Source organism: Chrysochloris asiatica, unplaced genomic scaffold, assembly GCF_000296735.1.
Source record: "Chrysochloris asiatica unplaced genomic scaffold, ChrAsi1.0 scaffold00224, whole genome shotgun sequence".
NCBI lineage: Eukaryota > Metazoa > Chordata > Mammalia > Afrosoricida > Chrysochloridae > Chrysochloris > Chrysochloris asiatica.
The window spans coordinates 3,925,004-3,930,442 of record NW_006408742.1 but is presented as its reverse complement, the minus strand read 5'-3'; the positions used below and the strand labels follow the sequence as shown (position 1 = coordinate 3,930,442).

At 39.8% G+C, this 5,439-nt stretch overlaps 1 protein-coding gene across 1 annotated transcript in view; it reads right to left on the bottom strand.

The window, feature by feature from the left end:
* MB21D2 (Mab-21 domain containing 2) overlaps positions 1-5,439 on the bottom strand; it is a 148,611-nt gene that overhangs the window by 2,415 nt on the left and 140,757 nt on the right. The gene's annotated exons all lie outside the window — the stretch shown is intronic.

Sequence of the window (5,439 nt, the reverse complement as noted above, 5' to 3'; positions counted from 1 at the left end):
AAAAAAAAAAAAAAGCCAATTTCAATTAAGTCATTGATGAGAGGCAGAAACATGACTCATTTTATTAAATTCCAGCCCTTGCATAAACATCTTTCTAGTATTCAGTGTGACAAAATGGAAGTAATTATAAAGCACCGCTGCTGCATACCAAAAGACAAAAGCAGTCTTTGGAAAAACGCGTGTATGATTTTGTTTTGGAGACGTGAGTTGAACCAGTTGCTTTGCTCATAGAACGCCATTTTTAATTTACAGAATGGCTGGAACAACTGATAAACAAACTATGACCATTCAGACAGACGTTTTCTGGAAAAAAAAGAAAGAAAGAAAGAACAAAATGAGCCTTTCCTTAAGAGAGCAACTGACAATATTTATCACCAATGATAACACTGGAACTTAGAAGAGAAAATTAGAAATTGAAAAACTCATATCCTGTACTGTGGGTCTGATATCTTCCCAAATCATATACTTAAAAAAAGAAAAAAAGATGGGTGATAATATTAATAGGTGTGATTTTTCGTGTGAAATCGTGAATGTTTTGAAGATAGGAACCACATTTCAAATATCAAACTGACAGGATATGCATGTAGGAGCTCTGGTAGCTCTGGTAGTGGTTACAAATCGGGCTGCGAACCTTAAGGTCAGCAGTTTGAAACTACCAGCTAGTCTGTGGGAGAACGATGAGGCTTTCTGCTCCCGTAAAGATTTACAGCCTAGGAAACGCTGTACAGCGTCGCTATGAGTCAGAACCTCCTCCACGGCACATAACCACCACCACCACCATGACTGATAAAGTTAATGAATAGGTGGATTTAATATGGTTTAAACATGAAGCTAACCACCTGTTTGTCAGTTTGTCATATGGTGTGATTTATGTATTGCTAGAAACTATGTCACCAGTATTTCAAAAACAAGCAGATTTGCCCACGGTGGATAGGTCTCAGCAGAGCTTCCAGACTAACACACCCTAAAAATACAGACCTAGCAATGTACTTCTGAAAGTTAGCCAAGAAAAATGCTATGGATCCCAACAGAACACTGATTGCTTGCTTTGAACACAATTTCAAGGCAGAGACATCATGTTGGGAAGTAGAGGGTGAAGAAGACTCTCCAAGAGATGGACTGGCACAGTGATGGACTTGAGCCTGCCAGTGGTAATGAGGATGACACAGGACCGTCTCAGTCTGTTGTATATAAATTCCCATAAGTCAGAGCTGACTAGATGGCATATCTATCTATCTATCTATCTATCTATCTATCTATCTATCTATCTATCTATCTATCTATCTATCTATCTATCATCGTTTACCTATCAATTGTAACACAGAATGCTTGAAATAATGGCTGGAATTAAATGGCCATTCCAAAAACAATATAAAAGCTTAGCACCCTCCTTCCCTCCTGTCTTGGTATTACATAGTTACTTGAGCACCATAGTCTACCTGCTTCACTGTGTGTGATTTATTTACAAACTCTTTCCCAAAGACCCCAAAGAACTATCACAACCCTGTTCTATCAGTCATCACAGTAACTTTTAATCAACACAGCTCACTGTTTATAGGCCAGGTCATGATGCAAATAATTAAATAGGCCATGTATATGCGATTTTACTATCATATATATCGAGGTTTAGCATTGCATTCTTTAAAATCACTTTTCCCTGAACATATAAAGCATTAAAAAAATTCCTTTATCTTAAGTATCATACCTCCCAAACAGATAGGAATATAGGAAGTTATCACTCTCTCTCTAAAAAAAAAAAAAAGACAAAAAAATAATCATTAAGTCATTCAAGGTTATACAGTCAACAACTCATCCAGAAAGAAAAGCCAGTTGACCTGATCCCTTGGGTTGTTTCTCAAACTACATGTGCGGACACATTGATTCAACACTCAGATTTCCCATCAATAAACAGCATTCTGGGAGTGATGTCAGCAGACAGCCCAAACCCTTAGGGACTATCTCAGGCTACAAAAGCCATCTCAACCAAGGTCATGCCCAGTATGTGACTTTTTTTTTTTTTTTTGGAAGGAAGGTAAGGGTGATAGGGTATGTATATCTAATAGTGGATTAATAAGGGAGTATTCTGAAGTCCTGGTATGATGCTGTGGGTTAATGCACTGGACTGCAAAGTTGGTTTGAACCTCAAGGTTGGTGATTCAAGCTCACCAGAGTTCCTCGAAAACCCTAAACAGGGTTGCTATGGATCGGAATCAAGCACTTAGCAATAACAACATTCTGGAGTCCTGGTGTGGTGATAAAGGATAATGCACTGGATGCAAGGTCCGTTTGAACTGCAAGGTTGTAGGTTCAAACTCACCAACCGCTTAATGGTATTTAACAACAAGCAGCAATAATTCCGGCCCAGTGTTTATCCTACAGTGCCACACCAGGACTCCATGATCAGCACTGGCACCGAGAAACAAGCTAAAACTCCTTTCTGCCCTCTCCTGGATTGAAAATGAAAAAGCTTTAACTTATTTCTACTAAAACATTCCTGCCAATGGATGGATATTCTCTTTATTCCTAACTGTTTTGTACGTACCTGGTTAAAAAGAGAGAACTTTAGCAGCTGAGAGGATACTGCAGAGGTTCATTTTCTAGGTTCTAGGAAGTTAGACACAAAGTCCCTCAGGTCACACTGTTCTGAAAACATATCCCTTTTCACATCCACGTTTGCATTTAGCACGCCTGAAGTCTACATTTTACAAGTGATTTGGTGACACCAACTGGAGCCTTCTTCAGCATTATACAAACCCAAATATCCTCCTGGAGAAGTTTCCTGGGCTAAGTTAAAGTGAAAACCAGTTGACATCTGATATCATGGGAAACGGGTTGCTATGTAACGAAAAAAATAGATTTGACCACAGGCTGGGATGGAAAATGATCATCACCAAAAAAAAATTTAAAAATCAACTGTATACTTTGGCTCTGGGCATTAGATCCAACAAGCAATACCATTGAACTGATCCATTGCTCCTTTGTGTAATTATAGGATGGTAAGATAAAGGGAAGGAGCTCTGGTAGTGTAGTGGTTACGAATTGGGCTGCAAACCACAAGGTCAGCAGTTCGAAACTACCAGCTGTTCTGCGGGAGAAAGATGAGGCTTTCTGCTCCCGTACAGATTTATAGCCTTGGAAACCCTGTATGGGGTCTATGAGTTGGAACCGACTCCACGGCACATAATAATAACAACAAAGATAAAGGGATTCTGGCTGTTTAGTCATTAGTTAAATTACCCAACGTTATGAATGGAAACAAGAAAATGTACAAACACTATTGAGCTTGTTAGCAGTATAGAAAAGAAGGGACAGAGGAATAGCTTTTTCCCACTGGGTGGTTCTCTTCTTGCTGTTAAGTGCCATTAAGGTGATTGACTCGTAGGGACCCTGTATAGGGTTTCCAAGGAGTTGCTGGTGGGTTTCAACCGCCAACCTTTTGATTCGTAGTCCAGTGTTTATCCCACAGTGCCATGCCAGGACTCCCTCGAGTCCTTAGGAGCCTTTAAGAACTCAGTTTCTGCCAGCCAGACTTTCCAGCAAAACTCAAACAAACAGACAAGCAGCTTTCCACAGCCACACCAGCTTGAAAGCTACAGGTTGTCAAGTTACAGAAGGAGTGTTTACTAGGCAGTATGTTGAATGCTCCCTCTATGGTGTTTCATTCAGTCCTCTTGATGACACTTTCAAGTAAGCATTACTGTTCCCATTTTACAGATGTGGAAATCAAAGTAAGTAGCAGTTGGATAAATTCTTCATGGTCATCATAGCTGAGCTGGCATCCAAATCTAGTTGACAGCAAACTCGTTTCGCCATCCCACACTGCCTGCTTCCCAGCATGAAATAGTCTCTCCTGGGAGAAGAAACCCTTGACTATCCTGCTGGCCCTTTAAAACTGCCACATAAAGCACTACAGGAAGAAGTAAGAGGAAGCTTGTTTTTCTATCCACACTGAAATGAATTTTATTTTGGAGCAAAATGATTTCTAAAGCAGATAAAAATTGATTTTAGTCATCCCTTGGGAATGAAGTCTATGAGGAAAATAGTTAAAGTGTCATAGGAACGGCATGATCATAAAGAACTAAATTTTGAGTATCTACAGCTTTGGTGTGTGCGTGTGTTGTGGTCTTAACTCTTAGACATCTCTTAAAGAACATTTCCTCAAGGAATTTAATCACAATCGTAATCTTCACATGCCTTCAGGCCTCCCAGGCAAACAACCCCCTTAAGATGTTTCTACTTGTTCAGGTGCATAGTCTAAACTGTTTATTTTAACCCAACAGCAGATCCTTCATTTTTTAATATTTGCATGCTTATTTATAATTATAATTTACATGACTCCCACAGAGCAGCACCATTGAAGCCACAAAGTCCTAAAAAAAAAATAAACCTAGGTTTTACAGTAACTTAATCGATAATACACAGCTAAACCTTTATAGCTATTTGAAGAGATTTCATTACTAAGTATTTTTAACAAAACCCCCTGTTGTCAAGGACGCATGATACACCAAGGTCTGACCTACTCATGCAACAAGCTTGTATGTCTGCTTGCCCACCCTATAGCCACCTTGAGGACAAAAACACAGAACAACTTTTTATAATTGAAAGAAAATATGTTCTTGGTCAGCTAACCTTGCAAAAGACTGGTTCATTTCCACTGTTGACAAGGATACTTTCCATTCTTGGTCAGGTCCTGATGCAGAGCTTGCAACATAGGGCAGGGGCCTGGCGTATCCTGGCTCCAACCCCAACTCAACTCTTTGGAAGCAGGCTCTGTGCCAGCTATGAAGCTGAGCTCAGGTCTCATTCTCCTCCCTCCTTTGCCAGTTCTGACCTTGACAACCTTACTGCAGATGTCAGGATACCTGTTTCATTTTAGGGTCATTCCTACTAGGTGCAAGGTGAAGGAGAACATGATGCTACTTGTACGAAGGGAAGACAGAAGCTCTTACAGAGTTCTGAAACAAGAAAGTCTTTTTCCTTTGTGCACAGAGCAGTGTCTACCATGTTCACATTTCTTCTCTGCACAGTTCTACCTGGGTACACATGGAGGAAGAAACATGAATAACTTGGTACCTTCTCTCTAGAAAGGAAACAAAACTGGTATTCACAGGCCTGTGATAAGAGACTTACTCTTGTGATGTGTCAGTCCTTGTACATCATAAATAGACACTACGATTGTGGTCTACTTGATCTACGCAGATTTGCCACATTTGTTGGAAATCAGTGCTAAGTTATAGAACAGTCTATGCCAGAGAATTTAAAAACTATCATTGTCTAGTGAGATATCTTGTCTTAAAAATAGTTTACTGGGGAAATGTTCAAACCTATACTATAGTAGAGGCAGTAATATAGTTGCCATTGCTTGTTATTAAGTGCTGTCGAGGCGGTTCTGACTCATAGCGACCCTGCATAGGGTTTCTGAAGCTATAAATCTTTAAG